We start from the raw sequence: 14594 nt of genomic DNA on the forward strand, positions 1-14594 counted from the left end.
CCCCTACAGCCGCATGCCATGCTCATTTATTGTCTCAATAAAGCTTGTCTGTGAGTCTGAGCCCAGGTTATCAGTTACAGAACATCTTAACTGGGTCAAGACCACAGGGGCCTATGAGACCGGTTCGGTCCATTCTCAGTCTTCAGAACATCAAGGGCAGCTGGGACAGAGGCAGAGCATGATGCCTAATAGAGATATTTAGAGGACTATGTGCTGTTTTATGCAATTTAATATATTTGAATTAAGTTGAGCAGCAATAGCAGGAATATTCCAAGACACCTAAAGGATTATTCTTTTAATGAAAAAAGTTAAAAGACCATGTCATTTGTTTAAAGTTTGTATTGGTCTTATTGAAAATTAAACCTGTTTTGTTCAGTTTGACTAAAAGCAAATAACATTCCACATTGAACAAATTAAAATAAACATTTTTGTTTAAATATTTCAGTTGACACATTAATGTTAATGTGCAGAACACATACTGACTGCAGAAGTTATTGTGGGTTTTATTAAATGATCTGGTGTTTTTTTTTTTATTATATATATTTTTTTATATATATCTAAAAATATATGCTGCACATTTTTCAAAGTAATTTGATTTTAGGTTAAAAACTATAAGAAATATTATATTGACCTGCATTAAGTAACATTTTGGCTTATGTCTAAAGAAAATATATTCATCAAGTAAATTTTTTATTATAAATAACCGTTTTTTATTTTGAATTACTGTGTTTGTCTTTGGAAAAGAAATATATTTTTTCATCAATGTTAAATAAAATGTTAGAGTTTGAACCTAACCATAAATATAATTTGAGAAAGCGTGATACATTTGCGTGTAACATCTTCTTTTTTTTTTTTTTTTACAAACTATTACAAGGAAATATATTTTTAGTTGATTAGCTACATTGATGGATAGTTTGTTACTGTAAATTAGTATGTAAATTAGTTACATAAAAAAACGTAGATTGGTCTAATTAACAGTCTTAACATGATGGCTATAATGGTTATAAAAGTATAACATTTCAACATGGATTTTTTTTTTTTTTTTTTTGCTGTCCTGTGGTAAAAAGGAAATACTCTGATTGCTACTGGCTATTTTCAAATTCTTGTTTGTAATATTTTATTTTAACCACAAACATTTGTGAGATTTTTTTATCTATAAAAAATGAATACTATATGCTAGTAAACGAGGGAAAACATCTATTATCATTTAAATTATGTTGATAACAAGAATTGGGTTAGTTAGTTTTAATAGCTCAAAATATGATCGGAGTGGGACTTTAAGAATAGGCAGCAGTATTTGGGAGTTTGCTATGGTTTTGTCACAGATGAGTGTTAATGAACATAGACAGATAATGTGTAATTACTGATCTAAATGTTTTTGCAAAGATACATTTAAATCATACAACTGATCTCTCAGCGCCTTCATTCAAAACATATCAGGAAGTAATAAATCAGAGAAAATGTGTACTTCAGATCTGCACTCTGCAGTACAAGATATGTGTGAATGTGTGCTGTTTACACCTCAGTAATGTGTGAATTGAGCTGTGAAGTGTGCATGGACATGGGGTCAAGGGGTAGATTTAGAAATTCTCTCCCCATGGGGCAAGAAAATAGAACACAGGAAGTCAAAAATGTACACTAGTCTAGAAAAATACTCTTTTTTTTTTTTTTTTTCACATTATGTGAAATCATATACCTGTTTATATGTTTACTGTGTATTTTGAATGCCGTTTTTAAAATGTGTAAAGTTACTGTATTAAAAAAATGAATGGGATCAGGGTGAAAAAGTAAATTACCAAAAAAAACAAAAAAACAAATTATAACCTCATGAATAAGATGTACATTAAAGTTTTCTGTCTACATATGTGAATGAATGGGTGCATATGTCATTTTTCTCACTTTAATAACACAAAAACTGTGTATGCCACAGGGAACTTCAGCAAACTAGACATTATTACTTTCCTTTAATAATAACAGACTCCTTTAAAACAATTTCAGTGCTACCAAGCCCATAACAGGGATCATATAGCTCCGCTGACATTACCGCAGGGTGTTGAATTACTACATGTAAACTGATCCAGGATATAGCTGTAAAGTAGTCAGCATCTTTAGGCGGATAAGCATTAGACTGCACTGCAGAAAAAAAGAAAAGAAAAAAAGAAACGCCACCAAGAATCATTTAATTATATATTTATTTATTTTTCGCCAAACTTTCTTAAAACAAGATAAAGAAAAAACTGAAGAAAAAATAAATCCTCAAATAAATGTATCTTGTTTTAAATTCACATATATATATATATATATATATATATATATATATATAGTCATGTCACCTTTATTTATATAGTGCTTTTTACATTACAGATTGTTTCTAAGCAGCTTTACAGTGATAACAGGAAAATAATGCAACAGCATTTGTATCTGCTGTACAGAAGATCTAGAAGAAAATAGTGTCATAGTCCAGCTTCAAGTTCAGTGATGGTTCATTTTTGTTGTAAAAAAAGTTTAGTTTATAAAGGGCCCCTATTATGGATTTTTGAAAATTACCTTTCATGTAGTTTGTAACCTCTAAGTGAATGAAAACATCCTGCAAAGTTTTAAATCTGAAAGTGCACCGTATATAAAGTTATTGTCTTTCAAAAGTAAGAGTCGACTCTGAGTCAATGAAATGAATTGTTTTTCAAACGAGTCATAAGCCGTTTCGCCGTCACGTCAAGACGAAACATTAGCATATTGCCCGCCCACTTCTTGCGCACGCAGACACCAGGGAAAACTTGAATCCAAAATTGCAGCTAATTCCTGTGGATACTGGATAGCATCATGTTGAGGAGAAGCTGTGCTCTACAATGTGAAGGTAAAGCCAGTTTTTTTGTTCACTGCCAAAGGACGAGCATGTGAAGAATCAGTGGTTAAAATTCATCTTTACCATGATATCACAGCAGTATAATCCTAAACTTTTGCTGTGTTCCCATTATTTCACTGACGACTGCTTCTCAAATCTCGGAGTTCAATGCAGGATTCACAAACCGCTTGCTCTTGAAAGATGGTGTTCAAAATACTTAGTTTTGAGTTTTATATTGTGTAGGTCTCCTGCTAACTGGCTAACTCACGATATCATTGTCATTTTCTGTCATCCTCACTACTTTGAGGAAAGATTAAGCATGGAGCAAGATTTGTTTTACCAACGTTTATGTTACATCAGTCATTCACATCAGTCATTCGGCTAATGTATACATGCACTCTTACTGATACAGTTTCCACGTGTTCACTGCAATATATTACAAAAATACTCTAGTAAATACTCTACTAAATAAATTAGTACAAGTAAAATAATCAGTTTGTTGATGGACATGCACTTATTAATGCTCATGGTGAGGAATTACTGTTGCAACATCTCATAATGTACCTCAAATGAGTAGTGTATTACTGAGAAACGTCCTGCTCGAGTCATCCCTGCAATGGAGGTGCGTGTTGAATAACTTCTTCCAGTGTTTCATCATCGGACTCGCGCTCGCATTGATATGATAAAATCAACGTCATTGTTCGTTACTGTCTTATGGTGTAGGAAGCCTCAGTCAGGACAGCTGACGTTGTTATGGCAATGGGCGTTTTTGTTTTCAATGGACGTGGTAAACCAATCACAACAGACTGAGCTGTCTGGCCAATCAGAGCAGAGTAGATCGCGGAAAGGCGGGATTTAGAGAGATTGATTCATCTGACGAGTCGTTTGAGAATCATTGAAAATGTGGAAAATGCGCAAATGTATATTATGAGGAAATTAAACAGGTTTTTTTTTTTTTTTTTTTTTTTAATTTTTTTTTTACCTTTCATGCATGTAAACCTGCTGTAGGAGACTCCAAAACAACATTAGGAAACTTTAAAATAGCATAATAGGGGCACTTTAATATATATAGCCGCTCTGGAGAAAACAGTGATGTCATCGTCCAGCTCAGTTCAGTTCTCATACAGTTCAGTGCAGGCAGATCAATAATATTGTTGAATATTAAGTGTCCCCAACTAAGCAAGCCAAAAGCCAATGGCGACAAAGGTGACAGTGGCAAGGTACCAAAACTCCATCAGGTGACAGAATATATATATACAAATTCACTTTTGACATCTCTTCTCTGATGATGTGTTTACTGGTGCAAGCAAGGGCCGTTAACCTGTCACTTAAATAAGATTTCAGCAGTAGCAAATGAAAACGATCTAATCAATTCCCAACTAACAAAAAAATGATTGTCCAAGAAGCCGTTTCACTCGGCTAGTACATCACAATAGGGAAGAAAGCAATTAAAAGATATTAAGATATATTTGGAAAACATGCCAAAAATACAAAAGGACATAACTTTTCGCAGTGTGGCCTCACACTGGAGTCACTTTCCTTGCAGATACTATGGTTCACACTGACAGACTTTTAAATTATTTCATTCCGCGTGGTCTGTGTAGGGGTTGACATTTCCACTGTTGGCTCGGAGCTACTCCTGCTGCAAGGGAGAAATGTCAGCACGCATCTGTGAGTCCATGATATCACTCAGGGTAAGGTTTGCAGATGCCGGGCTGCATGCACCGGTCCGCACGGGCCCACGGCGGAACCAAACAGACAGACAGACAGTCTCGGCAAACAGCGTCGTGCCAAATGCGCCTGCCAATTAGGGCTCAGCCTGGCATTTACCAAACAGCAGTGAGGATAAATACACTGTCCCCACCAAACAGAACAAGGGTCTGTAAAAAATAACCAATTTTATCCCACAAAAAAATTACTGTGGGTATGAAGAGAGAGGTTGATTATACAAGATATGCTGCATCTCCATTTGAGGTTTCAAATATATATATATATATATATATATATATATATATATATATATTGCACTTTATACAGAATAATGTTTTACATTGGATAGGAAGGATGGTATAGTTCACCTGCCAGACAATAAAATGAGTGAAGAAATCTAATGTAGGGACCTGAGCAATAACTAGAGATCAGAATATCCAACCCAATCTCACAGCAATTCGTACGTAATTTACGAGGTGGCTTATTCATACGAATTCATACGACCTCACTTGTTCGAATTCGTAAGATTTTTGCTAAATCGTACATATTTTACGAGTTGCCCAATTCATATGAATTCGTACGAATGACCTACCCCTGACCCCACCCCTAAACCTACCAATCACTGGGGTTTAGACAAATTGTACGAATTTGTATGAATTGCTCGTGAGATAGTGTTGGAATATCAGAGACTTGCTGGTGGGCTCTTTTACTTGAGTCAGTATGCAACCACCTACAACACCTAAATAACAGCATAGCAATCCAAAACAAAAAAACAAAACAAAACATCAGAACATTTTAGCAACTGCGACTTTTTACAAGCAACACACTCTATTTTTTCATATTGAAACGGCATTGATTTGAACTTCAACATTCTGGTTGCCATTGAAGTCCATTGTGTGGAGAAAAATCCTGAAATGTAAATTATCAGGAAATTTTCATTTTGAGGTGAACTAATCATTTAAACCACTTGAGTCACATGGATTTTTTTGATTTCGGAAATACTTTACAATAAGGTTTCATTAGTTAAAGTTGCAGTATGTAAGATTGACAGCTAGTGGTTTGAAATGGGTACTGCAGTTAAAAATATTGGAGAGGATTGTTTCCCCCGCCCCCTCCTGCTCAGACTCGACGCTCACGCGGGTTTTCTGATTGAGGACAAGCAACAGGAGTGAGCGCAATTGACAGTCCTTACTTACTTAGGAGATACGCAAGTTGGTGAGTTGATTTGTCAGTATTTTAATATGCTCCCGTTCACAGAGATTTTTAGATGGATGCCGAGGCTTTTTTTGTCGGGTAGAATCTGCAATCTGACCTAGTTTGTTTGCTGGCTTCCATGGCTCCAATATGCTGTGTTTTCCACCAACTGGCAACCTGGGGTGTCGAAATACTATTGGGTAAATTGTAGTGGGCGAGATCATACTGACCGAAACAAAAACAGACATTTCTACATGGAACGCACATTTCAAAGTAAAATAACTGGCTGAAGCATTGTTTTTCAGAGAAACAAGTATGTGAACTTAGCATGTTTCCATAATCTCTGCAAACAAATTATGCTTTAGTACAGTCAAAAAAAGTTACATACAGCACCTTTAACATTAACAGTTAACATAAACTAATAATGAACTACACTTCTACAGCATTTATTAATCTTTGTTCATGTTAATTTAAACATTTACTAATACATTATTCACATCAAATTTGTATTTGTTAATATTAGTTAATGCACTGTGAACTAACATGAGCAATGAACAGCTGTATTTTTATTAGCTAACGTTAACAAAACTGAACAAATACAGTAACAAATGTACTGCTCATGGTTAATTTATGTTAGTTACTATAGTAACTAATGCTAACAAATGAAACCGAATTGCAAAGTGTTATCATGATGTCTTTACTACCTTTCTGGGGCTTGAAAGTGGTAGTTGCGTAGCTGTTAATGGAGCGACAGAAAGCTCTCAGATTTAATAAAAAATATCTTCTTTTGTGTTCCGAAGATGAACAGATGCTTTGGATTTGGAACGAATTGAGGGTGAGTAATTAATGAGAGAATTTTTGGGTGAACTAACCCTTTCAAATCAACATGAGTCAGATCAGTATTTATAACCCATTTTTATAATATTTTTATAACCCAAAATGTAGGGAAGGAGTTTTGTATATGGATTGTGAAAGGTAGTTTCAAAATGACAGATTTTTAAAGGCGTAGAAAAATAAATGGCATGATGAAATTGGTGTCCAAAAGATTCAGGTTTGGCTGGTTAGCTCATGGTAGTTGTCACGGTGTGGTGTAGGCAGAAAAAGATGAAGAAGAAATGAAAGTTCCAGTGCAAACTTTTACTCACAATATAATTCAAACAGGTACATAGAAGACAGGCAGAAGATACACACACTTAATACAACAGAGATCAGACCATGAACAAGGTAACACACAGGGTTTAAATACAAAGGGAAACCGATCAGGGAAAGGAGGCACAGCTGACAAGACTAACGAGGAAACAGGTGTGACAGATGAACTAATGAGGGTTACTGTGGAAACAAAGGAGTGGCGGGAAAACAGAACAAAGGAAGACATGTGATGACTCAGACAGAACACAACTGTGACAGTAGTAGATACCATTATTGTACCATCTGGACATAAGCTTTCATAATCAGTCATATATTCTTTCCCCCGATGTATGAAATGTACAGTCTTCGCTTATGCCGGCTCATGGGTGTTCAGTTCTGCTGCCAAATTGTTTTAAGCCAGTCACCTGGGCTTAAATGTCATATGACTAATGACTCTAGAGCCATGGGAAAATGGAGAAAGATGCTCTTAACAGCCAAATCGTGTAGTACAACATCTACTAGCAGAGGCTATCTGTGCTATGCTAACCAGTAAAAGTTGACCCCAAGGTTTGGACAAGGAAAAGAGAGATTAAGAGAAAAAGAAAGAAAAAGCAATGACCCACAAAGAGTGAAGTGAAGAGTGAACTGAATGGCACGCCATGTTGTAACGCCTGTGCAAAAATGAAGACACACTAAATTTGCTTAAAAGGTCTTTGAGCTGTCATTACTGCGCAGCAGTGCTGCTGCGAATCTTAATGAGTGAAAGAGGACAGAATGGGCACCTGGCCAGGGACATGGAGAACATGCGCATGCCTGTCACCAGAGCAAGGCCGAGGGACCCGAGATTGGACCAGACCACTGGAGCATGGAGGCACTGTGTCTTTGAATAAAACTACAAACCTGATACAGGGGTTAAAGCACTGTTATTAATTATTAACCAGAAATTAAGTTATGAATTAGAAAAGTGTCATTCCAATACAGCTCCATTTTATGAATTAATTTAGCATAAATTACATTTGAAAAGCCCTATATTGTCTATAAAATCTATCACTGCATTTGCACTCTGTACTGATGGATATGATGTGACAGTTTTCATAAATACCCTTGCAAAGGTCCCAGAGGAAAATTGTATTGCTCCGACATTGCTTGTTTATAGCTCAGAGTTATTTTATAGCTTGGAGTTTTCATTTAAGTAGCAACATTTTCTCAAATGTTTCTCCTGATATTAGACTTCATAGTAAAAATACGTGGAGTTGTGGACGTGCAAGACGAGCATTTGTGGTTAAAAAGTATATATATGATAAATTTTTTTTTAGAAAATTATTGATCGTTCGGCTAGACCCTTATTCCTCGGCTGGGATCATGTAGAGCCCTTTGAAGCTGCATTGAAATTGCAATTTTGACTTTCAAACCGTTGGTTCTCGTTGAAGTCCACTATTTGGAGAAAAATACTGGAATGTTTTCCTCAAAAACCTTAATTTCTTTTCGACTGAAGAAAGAAAGACATGAACATCTTAGATGGCATGTGGGTGAGTAAATTATCAGGAAATTTTAATTCTTAAGTTAGAATCCTTTAATCCTTTAAGCAGAAGTCTCTGAATATCTTCATTAATTCTCATTGCTCAGTCAGAACAATTGAGCTATTAAAGACATGCCATGTTTGATTGTTTTTTTCCTATGCATTAAAGCTTCATGCCATGAATCAAATTCCTAAACATCAGTCCTTTCAGATGGCAGTGATTCCATGCTCATCCATTTACAAACTAATTACTGACTAATTATTTTTACTGACTATTCTTCGATCAGATGGCTATACCTATAGTGCACGCATTTTAAAATGCAAAGATCTAGCTGGGCTCTTGCCCTCTTGTATATCTACTCTCTCCTGCCAGACCTTGCTTCTCTACAGCATTAGATAAGATTTATTACCCAGGGTTCCTGGCTGTTGACGTGAGTGTGATAAAGCATTTCAACAAGATGAGTGTCCCAGTGTGGGTGTAATGATGTTATACCTTCTCTTATCGCCTCCAGATGAACTGTGCGTCTAGCCCCATCCCAGAGGCAGATTACATCCAGGTTGTTTTTATTTTATAACGTTGAGTTGTCCTTGAATCCTTCTACTCACACCTGGAGAGTGGTTACACACCGACGGAAACTGTCTGGAAGTTTGAACGGCCCCTTGTGGAAGTTGTGACCCTGCTTGAAATTGATTAAAATGTTGCAATAGCTCAAATTAACTGGCAACAGTAGCATGTCAGTGATGTATGACATCAGATTATGGGCACTGCGATTACATGCACTGTGAAATGCGATGTTTCTTAAATGTGGTGCGGTCTGGGTGAGTTTGAGCAGGCATTTCCTTTCCTTTTATGTTCAGTTGGATTAATAATTGGTGCTAACAGGCAATCTCAATCAAATTGCCGGGCACCAAACTCCCTAGGAGGGCATATTACTGTATTAAATTGATCGTACTGTTCTCCGTTATTAATTTCCTCCCAAGTAATGTTGTAATTATGGCACTGACATCCAAGAACAGAGATTATGTTGCCTGCTGCTTTTTGTTTGGTTTTGTATTAAATAGTACACATTATGCTGCGAAACATTTTTTTTTATTTTTTTTTATTTTTTTATAGTAGTATGTTACATTGCATGTTAATTTCAGCAAGTGGTGTTCGGTTTTCATCTAAGAAAATTGAAACAGTTATTTTGTATTTAAAATACAATGTTAGTCAAAGTTCTAGCTATGTTTGAGATGGACTATTAGCTAATAAATATTGCACAGAATACACTACATACTGCCTCTTATTTAAATAATAGTAAGCGAAAGAGTGTGCATTATGCAATAATAAAGTTTTAATAAGAAGTATGTTTTTTTGTTTGTTTTTTTTTTGTTTTTTTTGAGTGGCATCCAGTTCTCTTGTTGTTAGGGGTGTAACGATACCCTCATGTCACGATTCGATACATATCACGATACTGAACTCACGATATGATATTATTGCGATACTCCAAGACATAAAAGGTTAACAAAAAAATTAACTGTTGATTAAAATGCTACATTTTATATTACATTGTGGGTATAAATGAATAGGCTTGGACGTGGTGCTGGAAACCCAATGCACAGGACAATAGTGACACCAGAATAAAAATATTCATGATTCTGAAGCTGAAAATACAGAATTATTTTAGACGAATTTGCATGCAGTCTGTCACCAGTCTGTCACCTTCACCTTTTATTTTTATTGTGACAAATTGATGTTATCTATCATGTCATCTAATGTCTTTCATTATTTGATCATGAATTAAAACTGCTAAGTTCACATTTGTACAGAAAGTCTAACTGGAAAAATGTATTTCCAAGATACAACAAGTAGTGGTGTAACAATATATCATGTCACAATATATCGCAATACAAAAATGCAACAATATGTATCATGGATAGTGACAATTTGTATTGTGTATAAATCACCCAAAATGAAAAGTTTACAGAGTTTTAGAGTCAGTACTACATTAAACTACTGTAATGTTCAATATAAGTATAATAATGCAATGGGGGAATTATAGTTGTGGGTCCTGATAATGCCAAATGTCTGATGTTACCAGTAAAAAGTGGCCTACATTATTTTAAATATACAGTATTGACTACATACTGTATATTTAAAATAATGTAGGCCACTTTTTACTGGTAACATCAGACATTTGGCATTATCAGGACCCACAAATATTCCAACATTGCATTATTATACTTATATTGAACATTACAGTAGTTTAATGTAGTACTGACTCTAAAACTCTGTAAACTTTTCATTTTGGGTGATTTATACACAATACAAATTGTCACTATCCATGATACATATTGTTGCATTTTTGTATTGCGATATATTGTGACATGATATATTGTTACACCACTACTTGTTGTATCTTGGAAATACATTTTTCCAGTTAGACTTTCTGTACAAATGTGAACTTAGCAGTTTTAATTCATGATCAAATAATGAAAGACATTAGATGACATGATAGATAACATCAATTTGTCACAATAAAAATAAAAGGTGAAGTCTAGCTCACAGTACAGTACCATACAGGTTGTGAACCCTTTGAAAATATCAATTTCTGCATTGATTACTCATAAAAAAGCGTTCTGATCTCAATTTACTCACGATTATAGACAAACACGATTTGACTTCACTAATAACGCACAAACAGTATACTTTTCACACTTTTATTGAATAAATAATTATTCACAGTGCAGGTTGGAGAAATTAAGGGAACCATTAACTTTAGAAACCTGAAGATCCTCCATTAGCTGCAAAACTTCCACCAAATGTTTTCTGTAGCTGCTCTGGTAGATTTTGGACCATACCTCCCCACAAATCTGTCACAGTTCATCAATACACAGCATCTCAATTGGCTTTAGCCACTTTTCAGTCATTCTTTAGTTCATTTATTTTTGTGCTCTGGGTCATTGTTTTGTTGTACCACCCAACATCATTACTGCTGTCCTGTTCTCCTGAAAAACGTTTTGATACTCTTTTGAATTCAGTGTTCCTTCAATAGCTGTGAAGTGTGCAGACCCTGAGGCAGCAAAGTAGCTCTAAACCATGATGCTACTTCCATGCTTCACAGTTGAGAAGAGGTTTTTTGGTGGTGTTGTGCATGCAGTGCTCATTTTTTGCCAATAAGTTCAACTTTTGTCTCAGATGTCCAAACAAGATTTGCAGGAGTGATGTTGAACACCCAGGCTTTCTTGGACAAACATGAGACATGCCTCAATGTTCTTTGGCAGCAGTGGTTTCCTACTACTTGTTCTTTCATGAACACCATTTTTGTTCAGTAAAGAGTTGCACAGTAAAGTTTTCTGGATGTCTTTTGCTGTCATCCTATGGTTCTTTCCCAACTCTTGAAAGGTTGTCTGTTGTGTTCTTTGAGTGATGTTTGCAGGAAGACTGCTCCTAGCGAGAGTAGTTAAAAATACTGAATTTTCTACATAGTAAATGGGTATTTTAAAAAGTGGATTGATTAACAGGTCTTTAGCAGTTCTTTCATAGCCTTTTCCTGCTTTGTGCAATGTATATTTAAGGTCATGTGAGTGCCTTTGGATATGAGGTATGGTTCACACTAACCAGTCTTTGAGAAGAAAATAATTGTCAGTGTGTGCCTTGATCTTAAGGGCATCTGTGCAGACCTTATATCCAATCTCATCTTCTTAACAGAGTCCAATTAGCTTTTGGATAACCACAATTTTGGAGTTGGGAGTGTAAAGAAATATATATATATATAAAGTTTATTTATTTTATTTTTTATGGTCTATAAGGGTAGCCAGGGTAGGTCAGATTACATTTTATGAGTAATCAGTGCAGAAATCTACGGATCACAAACATATTCTTGCAACTGTGTTTTACCCCCGAACCCTCAAAATCTGGATTTTGGAATGACGTTGTCAACAATGTAACTACACAAATACTGAGTGATACATTTACTGAGTGATATTAATGAACCTGTAGGATATGATTAGGGTTAATTTGCTTGTAATTATGAATAATTTACTGTTACATGTAAAGTCTAACTATGCTGTGTTACAATAAAGTGTTACCTAAAATCTCAGCCCCTCTTAAAGACATCAAACCCAAACACTCAAAAATGACTGTCAGGCAAAGTGTACCTTATATTCTTCTGATTGGCTGAAAAATAGCATCCAACTCTCGATTGTTCTTCTGAAGTTGAAGAGCCCTGGGCTGTCACAGATATATGTATATTTTCACAGAAAATGTGTTCCAATGACAATTCTCAGCTAGTAGGGACATTTTCTGTGTGTCATTCCATATAATAGTTTATATTACAACTTTTGATAGTCCAATCAAATAATTCCTCAAGAACAAAAAAAAAAAGGAAAAAAAAAAAAAGAAAGAAAGAAAGAAAAAAAATACCCAAAGCTGATTGTTTCAGTTCATTCATCACACTGGACAAGGAGGTTTGAGCACATTGCATTGTGGGATAAAGGTCAAGCTCAGAAATCTCCAAGCCCCATTTATTGTAATTGTATGGAAAAGAGTGACCTGTGCATTAATCAAAGTTTCTTCTTTTGTGATCCATGAAAATTCTGAAAAAGAAAGTCAGGCTTTAAATGGCATCATGCTGCATTTCTGAATCATAGTATGTGTTTTTGCCATGACTCATGCAAATTGCTTTTGTTTGTTGTTTTGGTTTCTTGTTAGTCTAATGTACTGTGTAGATGTGTAAAATCATATTTCGGCTATTCATAGCAAGATTTGAGCATCACCGAAGCAAACGTTTTAAGCTGCTCAGCTGTCTTGATTACGGTCGCATTGAATTCCTCCATTAAACCTACAATTAGGCCTGATTGCGCCACCTTTTGTCTCCCCGTGGCATCGGAAATTTGCAAAAGAGTCTTCAGTGGCAAAAATGCAAATCAGCAGGTAATTATCCTGTGCTCTGATTACTCTAGTTCTCTTCTTGCCTCTAAATATTGCTCTCAGAAATGCATTATGGCAAGAGCCATATAAGAATAAATATTGCAAAACACAATAGACCAATAGGAGTTTATGCAGCCTTGACAGATGTGATTTGATTTCTTCTTTCAGGAAATGGATCAGACATTTTGCGTTGTATGAAGATAACTGATGTTGATATCTGTAGTGGAGGGCAATTACATTTGTGTATGCACATGGTGTAATGTTATGATGTACTGTCAATCAAATGGAACAGAGGACAGCAACTTGACTGAATTAATTATCTTCCATCTTTAACGTTGCAGAAAGAAAGAAAAAAAGAAAGATGTTTAGTATTATAAAAGGGAAGAAATGAGCATATGTTCAAGCCCAGCTATTTTGAAGGAAGATCAAGATTTCCACATATACACTAATTCTTTTGCATATACTCAAAATAAAGATAGCATTACTGAAATTACAGTATAATTATTATAAATATATTATTTATTATTTCAGGATCTAAAAGATATCAGACATGACATTTCATATCCAACTATTTCATAAACATACTGTTTATTAATATATTTCCTGAAACTGTAACCTTACATGTTTTGCTTTGGATCTAAATTAAATTATGCTTGGCCATTGTTATAGTTATGTTATGTAAACCTATTTGCATACATAACATACATTTTGAAGGGCATGTCAAGTTTGAAATATAAATTTCTAAAGCAATGTCTGTATGATTGTATTGTCTAAATAAATAAATAAGAAACAGGAACGACTGTCTCTCCCAATGGACTAATGCTAATGCAGGTGTGTTATAGTGACCTACTTTTATATAAAAGTGATCATCCATGATGAACCTCAAATACATCTACTTGAAATCTGTGATGAACCTTTCTTTAAATTGATGACCATCCTTTCGGATTAAAACATTTTCCTTTCTCATGCTCATGTAGCCTAAGGTGATGTCTCATTTTATATCATCCACAACACCAGTTTAGTGTGTTACAGTAACCTCTTTTATACTGGACTAGCAGGGACAGCTCGGATGGGTTGAAAAGTGAAATCTTTTGACACATGCTTGAAGCTAAATAACTAAAAGTGAATCAAAAGTGACGCATTCAGTCTGAAAGGTTCAGGTATTTTACTATATATTTGGTGTTGTGTGATTACCAACTGCTGTCAATGTGATTTATATTGGATATATGAAGTCATTTAGCCCTTGGATTGACTTGATATGGATATGCTCCACTATACTGTTTATCAAG

General features: G+C 35.2%; 1 protein-coding gene across 2 annotated transcripts in view; it reads left to right on the forward strand.

Annotated features, from left to right (window-relative positions):
• The window catches only part of tafa5a (TAFA chemokine like family member 5a), a 169976-nt gene that overhangs the window by 123128 nt on the left and 32254 nt on the right, over window positions 1–14594 (forward strand). The gene's annotated exons all lie outside the window — the stretch shown is intronic.

The sequence above is a fragment of the Leuciscus leuciscus genome, assembly GCF_965113295.1.
Source record: "Leuciscus leuciscus genome assembly, chromosome: 4".
In the NCBI taxonomy this organism is placed as follows: domain Eukaryota; kingdom Metazoa; phylum Chordata; class Actinopteri; order Cypriniformes; family Leuciscidae; genus Leuciscus; species Leuciscus leuciscus.